Here is a 20,333-nt window from a genome sequence, read left to right on the forward strand (position 1 = left end):
AGAGAGTTTTAATCTGTTCAGAAATATAAGAATAGTGGTAATCCAGTATTTGGAATAACCATGACAATACCCTAAATACAGCCAAAATCTGTCATATGTAAAAAATGACGCGGTAGTGTTACTCTATCTTGCTAACTTATCTCGATTCACTACAAGTAGTAGCGTGGTCACTTTTAACAGTGAACACACTGAATCACATTCACCTAAAGTAGTCAAGGATGGGTTGTTATTGCTTGAAAGTATGTCATTTCTGGCTGGTCATTGAATAATGTGAGTAGATGTTGAAATATGCTGTATATAACTGACGAACATGCTATGAAATATGCTGTATATAACTGATGAACATGCTATGAAATATGCTGTATATAACTGATGAACATGCTACTCCTAATTGATTAGAAAAGTGTATTGAAAAAAATGACCGCATTTTATTATTTGATAAGAGACATTTAAAATACCACATCTGAATTAGTCGGTAAGTTGCAGAGGTGTCACTTTTGATTATTTGTTTAAGAATGTTTGAAGTTGGTTAAAGAAACAAAAAACGTTTGCTTAATCAGTAACTTTCGGATGGAAGAAAGTTTGTCCATCAGTCCGAAAACTGAGGTTAAATAAGCCTTTTTTATGCTTTTTCAGTAACGGACTTTGACAGATATTAAAAACATGTTACTTCATGATCATCTGGATATTGTAAATAAATTGAGGAAACAAATCTAATCATCTCTAATCCTATTTATTTATCAAAACAGAAGTTAGTTAAAAGTCCAAATATGTTTAATTTCCGACTGGATGATTAGTTATAAAGGGTGTGGAAGATTAAAAATGGATAATTTCTGGATTAAGTGTCTAAAGATGAAGTTTGGATCAGTAGTCAATCATAAAATATTTCACACCTGTCTCGACTGTTGCAAAATGAAAATTAATATCTATTTCATCTGACTCAGTCTTGTAAGAATGTTTGCTGGTTATTTTAATTGATCATCTCCCCTGACTCAATAGGTCAGAGAGAATGTTTGCTAGACATTAGTGTCGAAACAGGTCAGTAAATATCTTGAGTAAGAATTTTAAATAAACACTTCTGGTTAAGCAGGACAGTAAATATATATGCTGGAGATTAAAATTCAACATATTTGTTAAAAGTTTAAAACCAGTACCTCTGGCTTAATCGATCAACGGTAATGCTAACTGTAGGCTATAAGTGAACACCTCTGAGCCAGAAATTCACTGTGAACAGTTGTAGCAGATTTAAAAACTAATACCTCTAGCTAAACAGGGCAATAATGATATTTGCTGAACCAGGCGGTCAGTAAGAAAGTTGAGCGAAGGTTCAAAGTGAATATTTATGCTTTTCCTAACCACTAAATAAACCTGCTCAATATTAAAAAAATTACCCAGATGTTGTTCAGTTAATAATAAAAAACATTTGATACACGTTAAATGTATTTCACTTGTTCATCAGGTTAGTAAGTAATATTGTTCGAAATGATAAGTAAATACCTCTGAGACAGATAATTAGTAAATAAGTAAACTGAAGGATAAAAAGTAAATCATATAGGTAAAAGCAGGTTAATAGGAAAGCTTGACTGAAAGGGTGAGCAAATATTCTGGCTCATGTTTGCTGGGATTTTAAAATTAGTAGACCTGGTTCGGCAAGTCAGTAATAAAGTTTGCTTGTATTTAAAATGAGTGCTTCTAGTTCACCTAGTTCATTTTAAAGTTTATTGAATGTTAACAGATTATCGACTGTGACGTATTTGATAATCAAGAAAAGAGACAAGAAATCAAAACTTAGTGAAGTACATTTGGTCTTCCACATTTATCTTACCATGTAAATCAGCAAGCAAGTTTGTTAGAGTTGAGAACACTTCGTGCTCAAAAAAGTTGATTAAAGCTAAAAATGTAGCACTCCTGGGCCAGCAAGTCAGTAGAGATGATTGATATAATTTAAATATTTGTCAACCGTTGTTCATTTTGAACAGTTCGGTTGATAAATATATTGAGATTAAAATAAGTTTTTTTTTTGTTTTATGTTTGTTGCAAGTAAGTTGTTTAGAGGTTAAATTATGTGATATCTAACTAGGCATTATATTTAGTGCTCCCACAATTAACTTTGTTTTTGAGTATGAACGGGTTGGTCTAGAAGACGAAAATTATTTTTATTTAGCAGAAAGGACACACATTATGGGAAGAGGACTTATAATGATGAATACAATTAATTGTTATCATTTTAACTAATGCTGAAGAAAAACAATAGAAAGTATATAATATTTTGTTCACGTGCCATTTTGACTCGTCAAACAATAGTATACGAAATACGAAAAAGACATATTAATTGTTAATATTTGGAATTTGTTTTTTCAGTATATGGAAAAAAAATCATCAGTATCATTCGATATAAAACTATAAATAAAAAATACATGATTTAATTATCGTATTGACTCCTTTTTTAAACTGAATGTTATTTTCGCTCTCTAGGCCTACCAAATATAAAAAAGAAAAAGACAGCGAGTGACGTAATCCTCAGTATTTAGTTATTTATACCTGTTGATTTACGATTCTGTTTAAGTTTTTGTTGTGCTTTTTAGAGCCACATTCGAAATCTTTACAATGTGTTGATATATGTAAAGTTGCTTCTAAATCTCGTTGTTGTCTACACATAATATTCGTTTCTTTATCGATTTCTACATTGTTTTCGATTTGTAACATCTATTGTGAATGTGCAATTATGTGTGAGAAGGATGCTGCAGGTGCTTCTATTGATTTTAGAAACGGTATTATTTTATTGTATTATTATTGTTCTGTACCAAATTATAAATATTAAACTTGCCATACTCGTATATTGTAAAACAGGTTTTTAAATTATTAGGAAATTATGCTGACATGCATAAACTGAGTATTGTAAATGTTTTCTAAATTTCAATCTAGTATATATCATTGGCTAAGGTTAACTGTTTGAGAAAGGATGCTGTAGAGTTGATTAGTTCCGAAGAGGTTATCATGAAAAGCGAACTAAAATTCATTTTCTGATAATATTAAATCAAGTAATTGCTTTGTAGGTTTTTTTTCCTTTTGTCATTTATAAGTAAAATATATATTTGTACTACATAAGCATTGCAAATACCAAAGTAATATGTAAAAATTGTAATGCTCACTGTCTGAGGTCTTGTGTAAATATTGTAGTGGCGTGTACTTCCGTTCCACCCTTAAGACATTATGTAAACATTGCACAGATTTATACTCCATCAATGAAACATAATGAAAATATGGTATAGGTGTATACTTCTGGTTCCAGAGAGAGATTTTTATTAAATTGTGTAGCTTTGTATATAATATACACTTATATATCCCATAGATGTATTTTCCGATCCATCGGTTCTCGATAATTTGAATATTATTAAAAGTGATGCAGGTTATGAGTTGTTGCTCGTAAAAAATCAATCTTTTTATCTGACTTGTATAAATAAAGAATTTACAGCTGTATGTTCGTGCGCTTACATTTCTCTTTGTCTTTATTGTCACCCTGATCAAAGTGAACTTTCTTCATTTGTGCCAAGCATTCTTTTTTCTTTAAAGGAGAGTTGAAGTTAATTTCCAAAAATTGGAACGGGCTAAGCTTCACTTATAAGTGACAACATTTTCATGACGCTGACGATGCCTTCTTCTGGCACTTTAAAATAACCTTTAAATTAAGATGCTTCCTTAAACTAGATTTTAAAACTACTTTCATTAAAAATTTCAGCTTTGAACTACTTAAATCAAATATTAATTTATGCCAAATTTATTATTACTATTACAAAAAGAACTATAAAGACGTGAAGAATTGGCTGCAAGTTCTTGTTATATATACTCGGATAACAAGATTGAATTTTTTACTAGGAACAGCTCGTAACCTGCACCACATTTAATAATCTTTAATATGCCACTTTTAATGCTGGTGTTTGAATATTCATAAGTTTTCTACACGGGAAATGAAATTACTGGGAGTCAAATTACCAGTCACCCCAGTTTAACTGTCACACATTATACAAAATAAAATATATATATATATTTAACTTAAAATTTATAAAAGAGTGACAACAAAATAGCAAATATATAAAGAATATTATAAAACAGATTTAGTTTGTATAGTTTCGAACGTTTTAGTATCTGGTGCATCTTCAGCTTTCATATCTAATCTAAAATATTGTTTCAGTCACTGAATTCGATATGCATTTAATGAAATGCAGAACTGAGTTCATGTTCTCTCTCTGACATGATTGGTTAAATGTACATGAAGACGAACCATTGTTTAATGTCCAGTAAGTATTTAAAATGTAAATAAAACTTAGGGTTTAATGTTTACTACATATATTTTATTATGATCTCAATTACATTATCAAGAACAATAAACTAATGTTCGATTATCAAACTTGAAGTCTCGTCAATTTTACAGAAGAATGTTTCACAGATTAGTTCACAATTTACCTGATCTAATCTTAATAAGGTTCATATTCTCTGTTAAAAGTTAAATCTGGCCCTTTTTTGTTGCTTCTTTAACAACAGTGTTTTTTAACAGAACTCCATGACAAACAAGTACCATCAGTAAGCAGCTTGAATGTGATGTCCTAATCGTAATTTATGCCTGGACGTTGATGCGTTTACCCAGAGGACAAATCGTCTAATTCTAGGTACCATACGTGACAGTAGCCCTTGCAGGAATAGATGTTGGCAAAGAACTGTGGTTGAGAATTCTATGAAGAAAGCAGATTCAAGGCTATGGCTCTGTGCCAGTCTCTGTTCTTGGCCATCTAGAAAGTGTGGTGCAAGTGGTTACCGAAACACCAAGTACTTACCCTGTACTTGTAGTACAGTGTATATAAATGTACATGAGTTAGGGCTGCTTTTCTAATATACCATAGAATACCTTCAAACATGGATTTTTTTTAAACTAAGAACGTGGTTTTAAATATATATTTCTTGTCATATTTTATAATGCTTCAGAAAACTAATCAAAAGAGTGGAAAATATAGTGCTAACTCCATTTCATATATACTTATTGTCAGAATTAATCAATTACTGGATTATGTTTACGTTGTATAGAATATGTAATTAAACAGTTAATAAAACCATTGCCTGCTGATTAATCGGTTTGAGCAGCAAATTAGCTCATATACAGCTACGTGATGACGAGAAAACCCACTTGTAGAGAAAATTAGATATTTAAAAACGGCTGGTATGGATAGAGAAAGAACTAGTAGAGGAGCGAACAACGTTTCGACCTTCTTCGGTCATAGTCAGGTTCACAAAGTGAGAAAGGGTTACTGACCGGTAGCTGACCACATATATATGTAAAAACGGCTCGTTTGGGTTGAGAAAATTTGTTACGTAGAGGAGTGAACAACTTTTCGACCTTCTTCGTCATAGTCAGGTTCACAAAGTGAGAAAGGGTTCACCGGTAGCTGATGTTCACAACGTTTCGACCTTCTTCGTGAGGTTCACGATGTTCACTCCTCTACGTAAAAAAAAATTCTCAACCCAAACGAGCCGTTTTTACATATATATTTCTCTACAAGTGGGTTTTCTCGACATCACTGATAGCTGACCACATGTTTGAAGGCGGTTGTGTAATTGAGTGTAGGAATGTAGAGGGCGTGCTTAGATGTTGTATATATTTATTAGTATAGGTATAAAGGTGTTCCTTTGTATTGGTTTATTTTGGGCTTGAGTTCTTGTATAAGTAAGGCTTTTTTAATTTTACGTTTGTTTATGTTTGTTCCTTTATTTAGTATTTGGGTGTTTTCTATGGTTATGTTGTGTTTATTTGATTTGCAGTGTTCGAAAACTTGTGAAGATGACTTTTTGTGTTCTCTGAATCTGGTTTCCATTTTTCTACTTGTTTATTGATGGGTTAGGGTCTCGGATGTAGATTTCTAAGGCTATCTTATGGCTAGTTTCGATGTCATATCCCTCTTTGCAGAAGCCCCAACCACTGAAGCCTGCAATAAACATTCCCAGCAACCAAGTAGCAACCCTCATAGAATTCACCACGATGAAGAAAAACTTCATGTTCAACAACCACAACTGTATACACACAAATGGCCTAAACATGGGCGATCCAGTATCACCAGTTCTAGCCAATATTTTTATGACACAAGTTGAAACACAAGCAGTTAACACAGCATTACATTCACCACTATATTGGTACAGATATGTAGACGACACGATTGCGGGATTCACATCTACAGAACACACACCTAAATTTTTCAATCACGTTAACTCTATACATCCCAACATTAACTTGACATGTGAACAGGAAAAAAGCGATAAAATGTCATTTCATAACTTCAAAATTACAAGAACCGATACACAATTTAAAACAGAAATCCACCGAAAAATCACCCATACTGGACTATACATTCTTTGCGATTCAGCACATGAATCAAAATAAAAACTCAACATACTAAGAAACCAAATAAACACAGCCATAAAACTATGCTCACCAGATAAAATTAACGACGAAATAGACAAAATAAGACTACTTCATCAACATCAATAAGTTTCCTTCACAAACCATAGAAAACACTATACGCACACACCTAGACAAAAAGCAAAATCAACTAACAAAAGTAAATATACCCCACGATTTACAAAATCACGAAACCATATACTGCTGCACACCATATATTCCTGATATCAGCAGAAAAATAACCAACATTTGGCAAAAAAACTAGCAACAAAATATGACATTCCAGTTAATACCAAGTTTATTCAAAACCCAGGCACAAAACTAAGGTCTATGCTAATGTAAAAACTACATTGACAAACACAACACCAACATTATTTATAAAATACAATGTCATAACTGCCACGACTTCTGTACTGGAGAAACAAGTAGAAAAATGGAAACCAGATTCAAAGAACATAAAAAGTGACCTTCACAAGTTTTCGAACACTGCAAATCAAATAAACACAACATAACCATAGAAAACACCCAAATACTAAATAAAGAAACAAACATAAACAAACGTAAAATTAAAAAGCCTTACTTATACAAGAACTCAAGCCCAAAATAAACCAATACAAAGGAACACCTTTATACCTATACTAATAAATATATACAACATCTAAGCACGCCCTCTACATTCCTACACTCAATTACACAACCGCCTTCAAACATGTGGTCAGCTACCGGTCAGTAACCCTTTCTCACTTTGTGAACCTGACTATGACCGAAGAAGGTCGAAACGTTGTTCGCTTTTCTACTAGTGCTTTCTCTACCCATACCATCCGTTTTAAAATATGTAATTTTCTTATACAGCTACCTAATAAATATCAGTATCATAAACGTGATATATTTGTTAACAAGTGGAATATTATTATGTTTATGCATTGAAAACCTGCGAAAACAGAACATAATGAATATTTTATAATCGGAGATGTTCGTGTATTTCTCTGGGAAAAACTTTTATTCTCTTGTAATTGCTGATAAAAATAGATAATTTATTATGTATTCTCTTGTTAAAACATTTTGAATAAAAATTAAATTGTTAGGAGATAGGATTGAAAGGTCAATCATAAAAGTAGCGGAAGTTTGTAAGAGCCATGCAGTTTAAATGTTACTCTCATAAATCGAAACCTGATTTAGAAAAATTAATATTAGGCGACTGAGGAGCTGTAACTAATTGGTCAATCAGGAAGTTTGACAAATCAGTCTAAATTGTACCTCGTGTACTCTAAGTTCGCATAAAATCTCTTACAGCTACATAACCTATTTGTTTAATAAAAGTAACTCATTAACGTTTTGAACTGACTTCGGTCTATTTGCTGTTATCCACGTGCGCTGGAATTGGTCCGGCAGACCCGGTAGCAGCTGGGCCATCATTTTAATTTTATCACAATAACTATAGTGTTTTTTTGATATTTAACTTCTACATCAAAAAAATATTTTCAAGTAAATAGACAGGCTTATAGCAGTATGTATGCAACAATTTAACAGTGCATACCAAATTTCATGTGCAATCTAAAAGTGTACATGTTTGTGTCTGTTTATAGTGAATCTTGAAGAACTGTTTGTAAATAATTAATTATTTCAATATATCACAGTAAAATTAGCATGAAATTCAGTCTCAGAACATCTATTTTTAAACATTTTCCTTGGGGCATATCTCCAGACCCCTCGCAATGGCATACTTTATCTACTATTGCGAGTTGCCTAACCAATAAAAATATCCTTCCTCCACCCCGCTACCTACTCTGCAGACATTTTTGTGTTCTGTTGTAAAATTCACTAATTTTGCTTGTTTCGACGTACTTTATTTAATAGTACATGAATCAGAAAAATGTAATTTTGAAATGGTATTTAAAATCTACATTTCTCAAAACTGTTTCTTTAAAATTTACAATCCTTCAAAAGTTGACGCTTGTTTTATATGTTTTCAAAGAAATAAAAAAAGAGTTAAAACTGTAGTTGTAAATATAACTATGTACTAGTATAGCACTAGATTTTCAAAAAAATATTTCACTTTGTATTTAGTCGTCATAGGCTAAATTACTTTGAAATAAAACAGTGTGTATGTGTTATTTTCAATGAACTAACAGGATGCGCTGCTTATAAGTGCCTTAGAAACATAATCATAAACTTAGCACTTTACTGACTGCTTAAAAATGACATACTGCTCATATATATATATACAAGATTTTTTCTAGATACAATTTGAGTGTGAATTAGATATTAATATACAATTAAAAGATTTACAACATTATAAAAATTATGTCTAAGTTCATGAACGTGTTAATTTTTATTCTTATATCTAAATCACGTAACTTTGCTGTTGTTTTTTTTAATATATTATTTCAACACAGAAAAACTTTCAGTTTCTTGGTTCTTTCGCCTCTGCATACCCAGATGGTTGGGGCATTCGACTTGTAATCTAAGGGTCGCGGGTTCGAATCCCCGTTACATCAAACGTGCTCATCCTTTTAGCCGTGGGGCCGTTAATATGTCGGCCAATCCCATTATTCGTTGGTGAAAGAGTAGCCCAAGAGATGGCGATGGATGGTGATGACTAGCCACTTTCCCTCTAGTCTTATACTACTAAATTAGGGACGACTAGTGCAGATAGGTCTCGTGTAGCTTTGCGCGAAATTCAAAACAACCAAGTTCTCTTAATTTGAAAACTTTAATACCAAAACTAATTGCTTTTGTTTTTTTCTAAATACTTCATAATAATATTTGTCAATAAATCAAAAGAGCGGTGGAAGGCTTAAACCTGAGTAGTTTCAACTGTTGGTGTACATCAAGTTTCTTATTGTCTTATCATCGCACCACATCCGGATCAATATTGCCCACATCGTAAACTTGCAAACAACACATTTTGTTCTTCAATGTGCATGTGATTATTATCAAACACGTAAATAAGGAAGATCTCTAGAACCGAACAAGTCTCTTGTCAAACTTCTGTTGCAGAGAATGTGGTAACAGCAACCACAGGTATAATTACAAAATTACTAAAGGGATTTTTTCTTCTTTGGACAGTGGTAGGCCATGAAGAATCTGTATATCCAGACGTGCCAATTAAGGAGTGAAGAGCCATTATAGTTCTGCCTACATGAATATGCATATATATACACGAATACTTTTCTAATTTAAAACCAGCTAGGCGATATACTTCTACAAAGTGTATAATTGGACTCTACACATATATTTCTGTTATTAGCCAAGGTTAAATGCCCTTATGTTTTGTTGTAACAGGTACCCGGTCAACTGGAGAACAAGCCTGCTCTGCACGCATAATAATGGCCAGCAAAGGCCGTTTCGACCCTGAGGGTATCTTAGACCTGCTTGTGCAGGACTTATCTAGTGTAGTGAGTCTCCTTGTAATATCAACACGCTTGAAGCTAGATATAACTAAATTAAAAAATAATAATAATAAAAGATATTTACATGAAGACTGCACAGTTTGCTTATGTTTTCACGAAAGTTTTCTTGGTTTTCAAGATATAAGCCCAAACTGCTTTGTGTATAATGATAAAAATCTTAGCACTATATTTGTTATTTAAAAAAAAATAACGCCCTCATTACTGTAACTGTTCGTATTGGTTTGTGCTAAGACATTTGTTTTTAACTTAGAAACATGTACATACAGGTCGCACATTTCACACGGCGTGTATTCGAATATTTGTAGCAGAATTTTCAAATAGTTGTTTGTTTGTTATTGTTTTTTGTCAGAATTATTTTGACGAAAAATTACCGTTTTTGTTTTACATATTCATTGTAAAGATAAAACAATAACATCACTCCTCTTGATGTACGGTTCAAACCGTTCCGGGACCAACATATATACGTGTATATATTCCTTTCAAAGCCTGTGCTTTTCTTCGGTCATCACTGTTTCCTATAAAACAAACAATGACATTGTAATTGCAATATTTTCAGTCACGTGTGATCCTGAAATTCCCATACATTCATGCGGTGCTTACTTTTAACAATTACTGCAGGATATTATTTTGATTTGAATCCTGGGGAATTGTTAGGTGAAGTTATATAGAAATATATACGTAGTTGTATCTAGTAGGTAATTGTCTAACGGTTAACTATTGTATTCTCAATTAAAGCAGACCGTTGAAGGTTATTCATAGTCCTCTTTATTTGTTGTTGCTGTTTTTACTGTTGTATAATTTTAATGAATTGTATGTTCACACATACACACACACATATAATGATGTTTCCTCATAAAGAGTAATTTATTTTTGCTTTTATTTTCTTATTTTGATTCTAACTTTAGAGTGAGGAATCTTTTCAGAATACTGTACCCTGTATTGGTAGCCACAATTTTTTTCTATATTTTGTACTTCAAATAATTTAAATCATACAAGATTTACACCGATCCTGTACTGTTTATGTCTTTCTCAATAATATTTTGCATCTCATGCATTTCTACCCTCTGACTCTTTGATTTGCTGGAGTTGAGCAGAGACCCGCCCAAATGCAAGCTTTCTCACCCGTTACAAAAAGTTGGCTGACCACCTGCAAAGGTCAATGGACCCAAACTGCACCATGAGGACTAGCTTTGCGAGGTTTAGTGTCACGTGACATTATACAGTGCTTTGTCACCACACGATGGCGCTCTCAGTCTGCGATATTTTGGAGAAATCAAGTTAGTACGACAATGATTTGGGTCCATGATGACGAGAAAACCCACTTGTAGAGAAAATTATATATGTAAAAAAAGGTTGGTATGGATCGATAAAGCACTGTGTAGAGGAGTGAACAACGTTTCGACCTTCGGTTATCGTCTGGTTCAGAAAGAAAGAAAGGGTTACTGACTGGTAGCTGACCACATGTTTGAAGGTGATTGTGCAATTGAGTGTAAGAATGTAGAGGGCGTGCTTAGATGTTGAATATATTTATTAATATAGGTATAAAGGTGTTTTTTTGTATTGGTTTATTTTGGGCTTGAGTTGTTGTCTAAGTAAGGCTTCTATACAAAGGAACACCTTTATACCTACATTAATAAATATAATCCAACATCTACGCCCGCCTTCTACATTCCTACACTCAATTACACAACCGCCTTCAAACATGTGGTCAGCTATCGGTCGGTTACCTCTTTCTTTCTTTGTGAACCTGACGATGACCGAAGAAGGTCGAAACGTTGATCGCTTCTCTACATAGTGCTTTCTCTACTCGTACCAGCCGTTTTTTACATATATAATGTTTTGGGTCGTGGCTCTCCTTGTGACCTCTCTCATTACATTTAGATACAACGTCTGTTTATAACGCATAGTTTGCTCTGTAACAGAAACTTAAAACAGTCAACGACACAATGAATAAATAAATTGAAATAGTGTAAATTACAGGGTAAGGCTTAAAACATTTATTTAGACCCAGAATGAGTTCCAAATAGATCATTTATAAATTTTCATTCATACTTTAGGATTTGAGTAATTTACAGTAGTAATAATACATATAGTTATGGAAGCTATATTAGTTATAGAATTAACACTAATTGTATGTTTCGTTAATTTAAAGTTCCCATTTTTTAAATATTATAGCCTCTAAAATAACGATTATTAACAATTATGCTTCTGGCATAAAGCATATTCTCTTTCAACGCATTCTAGTATGAATGCACTTTCATTCAGTGAATGACTTTCTTAAGAATAAGAACGTTGAATAATAATTGATTAAGGTTTGAAATATTTTATTTACTATCCTTGAATGGATGTCTCAAGCTTCGTCATAGATTTTTAAAACAATATTTGGTCGTGTATATCTGTGATAAGAAGCAGTAGTTATTATATCTAGAAATAATAAAGTGAAAGTGTATAACAGTGGCTGTCTTTTCATGTCTATTCGCCCTCTGTACGTTGCGGGTTCGAATCTCATCACTGAACAAGCATTCATTTTTCGTCGTCGGTGCCCTATTATGTGACAATCAATCTCACTGTTCTGTTAGAGAATCCCGAGACTTAGTAGTGAGTGCCGTGTGGTGTTGAACAGCTACCTTGAATCCAGTTTATGACTTCATAATTAGAGACAGCCAGTTCAGATACCATTCAAGTAACTTTGCGTGAAATTGATTAAATAACTAGTCGTCTTCTATTCTTCATATTCGTGGAGATAAGTCAGTATGATAAATTGTAACGTTCACACTTGATATCCTTACTGTAATCCTGATTTGATATTAAAAGTTTATGTCAGCACTGTATTATACTCGGAAAGCTAGTATTTCTCGTGTTTTCCCACGTGATTTTTTGCTGAAAATCTTCAGAAGGTAAATATATATACAGTTTGACAAATCAGGTGCATTTATTTTTCTCCTTGAATCCAAATCGATTAATTATGAATCAGTTAATTTTACTTCATCGTATCTAACTAATGTGTTTTTAGTAAACACTTTAAATTTTTTTTTTTCTAACAATAATTCGTTTATATTTATTCCAACAAGCAAATAAAACAGTACTTTGATATTCCATTCTGTTTTTTTAAATAGTTGAATCGATACTTTACACTATAGAGGTATTATATAAAATATTTTTTTTAAAGTGCCTGAATCTTGGATATCGTGGGACAGTGTATATTAAAAAAAAAATTTATAAGACGAAGCTTTGTTTGGTTCTTTAACCCGTATAATTTGTGGTTTTTACCATTTCGAGTCAAGGTAAGAAATATTTCTTTTCAGAATATTAAGAGTGGTTGGAGAGTTCGAGAGAAAACAGTGTCAAATCTGTAAAATCTGTTTGACCTAATAAGTAACGAACAAGTATCAAACCTAGTGTCATTGACGGAGGCGGTGCTTTCCACCCGGGAGCACTAAGTAAGAATATTGTTACCCCCTCAACTCTTAAAAGTACTACTTATATTATTTCCACAAACCGAAAAATATACCAGCACAACGTATACTTGCACACATGCTAAAAAGTAATTTACACTCCCACTTCAAAACTGCTATAATTCTCATATCATGCACGTTGCATGTAGAGCACTTAGCAACCAGTTAGCACCTACCTGATAAGTGTTTTATTGCTTCAGGTTTTAAACATGTTCGTTACTGAATACGTTTTTGAATTTCTTTCATTAAAAGAAATTTTTATGTTTTATTTCACAAGAGTACAATAATGAAACAGGCAAAGTAAGTGTTCTGATGAAATAGTAATTCCATTAAATTGGGAGTTCTAAACATTTGCTTAATCTAACGTCGCCATTGGTCTATTAGTAGCACTAATACGAAACAAAAGACGCGATCACTAATATATATCATTATTTAGATTTTATGTAAATAGTACTCAATAACATACAGTTATAAGAACATGGATATAACATTCATTTTCAACGTATTCCTGATATTGTAAGGAATTTGTTTAGAAACGGGCACTTACCAGTGTTTTCCTAATATCCTATAAAAAATCTTTAGTATAGTGTAAGATTTCAAGAAAAAACAATGTTGTTAGTGCATATCTCCTTAGTTTACGACTAGCAGATTTAAATAACATTTTAAGAATTTGCATAAAACCATATGTATAGATCATGTAAATATTTTTTATGCGTTTCCTCGCAGAAGCTCTGTAGTTATAATGTGGTGGTGACGCTGTTAGAACAAATAAGCAGTAGGGGTTGTCGATGTTGAATATCAGATATGTCAGGCCTTTTTTAGTTCATATACTGGTTGCATTACTTCTTGTGCTGAGTTTAAGTACATGGAAGTTAAAAATCTTTTAATTGTATATTTTGTAGATATTTTAAAGTTGGGAGTAAGTAACGTCCACTCTTTTAGACAACCCGTATTAAGTTACTGTCATTCTGTGGTTGAAGTCAAACCGGATTTACAAAGATTATCTCTGATTTGTATTCTTATGAAATGGAACGACAGGATAAATTAGAATATGTTGTAAATTGTTCATGTGTTCTACATAATAATTTCGTTTTATCAACTTAGAACAAAAGAGGAAAGATAAAATAAAGTTTACAGGGTATTTCAGAAGTCCCGGCCTATAGCAATAGTAGAGATTATGTTCTTAGAATTAAACAAACACGTATCTAATGTCAGTTATACATATTTTAGGAAAGACATTACCCAGATGGTACAGTATACCAAGAATTGTTATGTTATTGGCTGCTGTTAATGGCATGCTATTTGAATAATAAATAAAGTAAGAATAGGTTGTGTATTTTCCCTATAGATCCAGACTTTTGGGGCACTCTATATATGATCTTTTTGTTCTGTGAGTGATATGTATAATCTCTTTCTGGTACCGTTAGGAATAATTTATAGAAATACTTGAACTTTGAGATCATATATGAGTATTTCTATAATGGTAAAGAGTTGTGTCATATAAATTATAAAGGTTAAGCATTATAAAAGCTACGTTTTTTTTGTTTTCTTTTTTGAAAATTTACACAAAGTTTTATCGATTGAACATAGTAAAACTTCCGTTTATTTTATTCAGAACGTTTCGCTCACTTCACCTGGCATCATCAGGGGGCGTACAAGAATTAGGGCTGACGGAATTTAATTTTAAAAAAAGAATCACGTGGGTTTTGGTTTTTTTAGTTAAGCACAATTGGCTGTGTGTGCTTTGCTTACCACGGGTATCAAAACGCGGTTTCAAGCGTTATACGTTCGCAGAAATACCGCCGTGCTAGTATGGGGTTCGCCAGAATTTATAACTGTAGTAACTTTCAACCATAATATTGAGCAATTGTAAACAACAAAATGATTTAGCAATAAACTGTCAAAATTAAATATAATAAATTGAATTTTTAGGCCTGTGTCAAAGTACTGAAATATGTTCCGTGAATCAAGAAGAAAGAATTAAAATAGACATAAATGAACACCTTTGTATTTGTTCAAAAAACAAGGTTATGTTTTTTAATTAGTAGGACTTCTTTTATCTCTCTGTTGAGGATTTTTACCTGGGAAGACAAAAAGAATGCCTTTTCGTAGACGTATTTTCAAATACACGTGATGGAGATTTTAAATGTTCCAGCAAATGAGTAGAACGTTGTTCGTTAGTCGCACCAGTATAACAGCTTTTGTAGTATGTGCATTCAGCTGTAAACACATTTCTTGAAGTATCATAACCCATATTCTTATTAGATAACAGTTGACCTAGCTTCTTTCCAGGGAAAAATAAATGTAAATCGCAGTTTAATGTCAAATTTATATTCTCTGGCTGTTTTTAACTCTGATGTTTTTATAGCATGAAATAAGTTTGGGATGAATAATAAAATACAAGTGACAGGGATATCCTCCGAATCTTCTGTGCCAATTTGTGGCTTATATTCAAAATAAGCAATTACTTTATTAAAACAGTAGGAGAGAAACTGTTTTAGTTCCAGTTCTTTATCGTACCTGATGATGTCAGGTAAACCTGATGAAACGCTGTGGATCACAGAAACAAATATTTTACTTTGTACAACCAATAAAAAATATTTGCGTTAACTAAATTACAAAAGTATTTTTCTTTACTTTAATTGTGAGATTTAATTTGCCAGTCTTTTTTAATTGGATTTGGTACTGTTAACATAGTACTTTTCCACATATATGTAAGCCTTGAATGACTTTGTACGAGATTTCGAAAACCAGTTTAAAATGTTCCTTATTGCGAACTTAGATAAATCATGGTTACACTTTTATTAAAAATATAGATTACTTTCAAAGAAATGATTGTGCCTGTAACCAAGGATGTACAGGGAAGGGATTTGGAAAGTTCGTGTTCAGTGAGGCACGTGCATGGATTTATAGATAGAATATAAAAGATAATATTAAAATACATCATTTAATTAACAACAGGCGTAGGCGTTGGGAAATGCTTCAGACTGCATCTTTAATAGCTTAAACATTTTTCAGCATTAACTCTGAATATTACACAAACAGTTACAAGTAATCAGTATCAATAATATTTTAACTTGGACAAGTTATTATAAAACAATGTCATTCACTCTTCCCAGTCATTATTATTCTCGTTAATGAGTTGGTGATCAGCCTTATAACCTGAAATTAAAATGATCAGTCGGTGATACCATGTCTTTTATCAGGTTTCAGATTTAATTCAATTTATATTGTTCTACATTAGTGTGATGCAGACTTTGGAAGTGAGATTAATGAGACAGAAGTGACTACACTTTCCCATAGTAGCATGGTCAAATTTACAGGATGTAGAGAATAGCACTGTATCTTCCTGTATTTCAGTGGCTTAGACCACAGGGGTGAATTGAATAAAATTGAATTCATCTTATATTCAGTAGAATGAGCCTCACAAATTGATGATGGCAATGTATTGGCCCACCTTTGTTGATAATGGAGCCTTTGACTAAGTATATCGTAGCTAAATGTGTATGTTTAATGAAGATACGTAAGTCTGTCAACCCTGTTCATAAATAATAATAATGTTAATTACACAACTCACTTTAAAGGGAAAATAAGGTGTAGATAACTTGTCACACTATTTACACCAACTGCAGTAAAACAAAAGGTGTAATTGATCAGGACATGGAACACCTTTGAATGTTGGTGGTATAATATGGTGTTGATAACAAAGGTGTCATGTACCTGTGAATGAAAATAACCCATAAAACATAAAAGTTTATTTATTTACAGATGTCTTAGTTATATTTCACAGGTTTGTGTATTAAAAACACTGTTTACTTGGTTATATGCATGACAGGTCTTGAAGTATGTATCTAGATAAATTTGAGGTGAATTAACTTTTTTCAGTCAGGTGGACCAACACAGAAAATCTACATGTAACCTTACATGAGGTTCAGCAGATTTAATTACCTATTTTAAACTTATTCCAAACATGATAGATAAATCAGTACATAAAGTAATGAATTATTTAGACCAAAACCATTATTTTTTGAGATGTTTTAGTATATTAATTTCATTCTCCTGTTTATTGAGGTATGCGACGGTTGAATATATATATATATCTGGAAAGCAATTATTGTACTCGTGATTTGTGGAGTGTAACGACTTAGTGAGGCTCCAAAATGGTTTTAGTATAACGTACGCAAACTCCGTGGCAGTAGCTAAAATTGCCAAGATCGCTAGAAACTATTACGGTGAGCTTGAAATATCGTACAAGGAAGCATGTGTTTTAAAAGCGTTTGTCGTCAAAATTGTTGCAGTTATATACAAACTACAGTAAACGTGGGTAATTTTTTTTTTTTTTGTAATCTAATAACCAATACAGATATAAGGATCATTCAATGAAACAAATAAAATAACTTTTTCAGACTGCGGTTTTTCACGTGTCTATTACTAATTCAGTGAACTTTATCTGTGCACGTGGAGAAGAATTAATACAGCATTTAATGTTTGTTTTTGAATTTCGCGCAAAACTACACGAGGGCTATCTGTCCCTAATTTAGCAGTGTAAGACTAGAGGGAAGGCAGCTAGTCATTACCACCCATCGCCAACTCTTGGGCTACTCTTATACCAACGAATAGTGGGATTGACCGTGATATTATAGCGCCCCCACGGCTGAAAGGGCGAGCATGTTTGGTGCGACCGGGATTCGAACCCGCGACCCTCACATTACGAATCGAACGCCTTAACCCACCTGGCCATGCCGGGCCTGAGCATTTAATATAACAATCGTCTGTTGTTATAACTGTGATCCAGTTTTTCATAACCAAGGGGGATATACAACCCTATGTATATATACAGGGTGTTTTTTCACTTTTTAACAAGAATGGACCATACGTACTCTTTGAAGCACTGCTGTTTATTGATAACTTGTTTACGTTATTTAACTTTGTATCGGTAAAGAAAGGACTTAGCCTATCACGGTTGATGACCACTAATAGTAATGTTTCGTTTATCATATACTTAGGTTAATCACACTTTAAAAGAACAATGTTCCAGGTATATATCCTATGGAACCTTTTCCTATTTCGCAGATCGTGCTCATTCTAATGACCATCATTATGTACTGTTTCTCGACACTATAATTATACAGGCCTGCATTTAAAGTAGATTTCGTTTTAATAACGGATTTTCCATAATTTAGCTACGCAGCTTTCGAAAGTAATAGTCACTTTTTTATCACATAAGGATTTTTTTTTAGAAATCGGGATGAAAGAACTCTTAGTTAGATGAAATTATTATTTCGTTTACCATAATGAACATTTATTATTATTATTATGCGAATTTGTCGCGGGTTCTAAAATGATTCATAAGGCTGTCACGTCCGGATTGGTCTAGAAAACTCTGTAGCCAGTGGTTGTCAATATTTTAAGGCATAACAAAATGTAACCTGAGTTCAGTGAAAATGTGTAGAATCTGTGAGTAATGGACAAAAATGGATATCATTTTCAGATTCACCGCACAGGAATTAATGTAGAACATGTAAACATTTCAAGATAATAGAAAAACCATCGCAGGCTTGTGTTATCAGTGTAACAAGCTTTTGCGAAGGGCAAAGTCAATTGTAGTCAATACATAGAGCAAAATTTCTACAGATACTCCACTGTACATGGACGTTTGATTTCCAAACAATATTTAAGCAAACCAGAGATGTGAAGTCCAATGAAGCCATATCGAGGATCCGACGGGTATGTTGTCAAATGGAGCTGTTATATTTGTTTTTTTGATTATCTTTGTTACGAAAACAATCGTTGATTTTGAGGTGTGAGTAGGATACTGTGACCTTTTTTGTTTGCTTTTTAGGTTTGTAATTAGTACGTCACCTCCAAATCCTTATTTTGTTAATGTTAGAGTATAAAAGGTTATGTTTAATCTTCATCACATTTGTATTTTGGAATGAAGGATTCCTATTTGTAACAACAGCATAAATACACGTTGCGATTGAGGGCTACGGCTACAAATGTCGCTGTATTACATGCACAATGTTTCTAATAAGTGTGATTAACCATTGGTAGAAACTTTTCACTCATGACATAAATTTGTAGAAATGAAATAAAGGTGGACGGCGACTTTGAGTCACCCTTCTATCTTGCTGTTGTCTTGTCTACTTTAGAACACTTGGACTACGTTGTTTATGCACCTCAAAGTATACCCAATTTATTTAGGTTATGCAGTTTTATACGAAATTATTAATTCTAAATTAGGCTTACTTTTGTATATCCTGTCACTCTAGTATCTAGTAGTTACCTATCGTTAGGTAGTAAATTAGTAATCTTATTTCTATGCGTTAACTATTAGACATTAGCATGTGTGATTACGACAAAATTTAAATAGGTCCAATTACTTGTATGAAAAATGTTTCATTTGATCATGTTAAAATATTTACATATTAAATTATGTGATATTAAAGTACAAAGATAAGATGTACATGGCCTACTTATGTTTTTGTAACTTTTGTTCCAAGTAGCTGTTGTTTAAAGTATTAATATCCTTCTTAACGTCTGTGACTGCGTCCCGTCAGTGGTACACTGGTACGACTGCTGTCTTACAATGCTAGAAACTGGGCTTCGATACCCGTGGTGGGCAGAGTATAGATAACTCTTTGTGTAGTTTTGTGCTTAACTGTAAACAAACGAACTTCTATGAATATTTAATTTCAAGTTATTTTAAGAATACAATAATTAACTTGTATTAAATTGTTTAGTGTGTGTAATCATATATCAAGTTAATAAGAGTTTGTTTTGTTTATCGTAGTGTCGGGCAGTGATTAACAGACTTGATCTCCACTTCTTTGTATTTAAAGCTAAGCTCATTTAATAATAAGAAGAAATAATTACATAAAGTGAAAATAAATTAATTAATAACTAAATATTGTATGTGCAAACTATAATACGTTATTACTGACTGGTTGCTTCCCTACAGTGAGACTAAAGGACAATATCATGCTAACTGTACTACGTACTAACGAAAGTAACGCCGCA

General features: G+C 32.7%; 1 protein-coding gene across 3 annotated transcripts in view; it reads left to right on the forward strand.

Moving 5' to 3' along the window:
• Window positions 1–20,333, forward strand: part of LOC143229617 (BCL11 transcription factor A-like) — an 83,211-nt gene that overhangs the window by 23,449 nt on the left and 39,429 nt on the right. Inside the window, exon 2 of one of the 3 annotated variants that reach the window (XR_013015962.1) lies at window positions 4,556–4,879. The exons of 1 other annotated variant lie outside the window; for it this stretch is intronic. The gene's annotated coding sequence lies outside the window, so the exon portion shown is untranslated. Of the gene's footprint in view, window positions 1–4,555; window positions 4,880–18,926; window positions 19,041–20,333 lie in introns of those variants that run through there. One more of the 3 variants, XM_076462195.1, reaches the window with a different exon arrangement.

The sequence above is a fragment of the Tachypleus tridentatus genome, chromosome 10 (genome assembly GCF_004210375.1).
Source record: "Tachypleus tridentatus isolate NWPU-2018 chromosome 10, ASM421037v1, whole genome shotgun sequence".
NCBI lineage: Eukaryota > Metazoa > Arthropoda > Merostomata > Xiphosura > Limulidae > Tachypleus > Tachypleus tridentatus.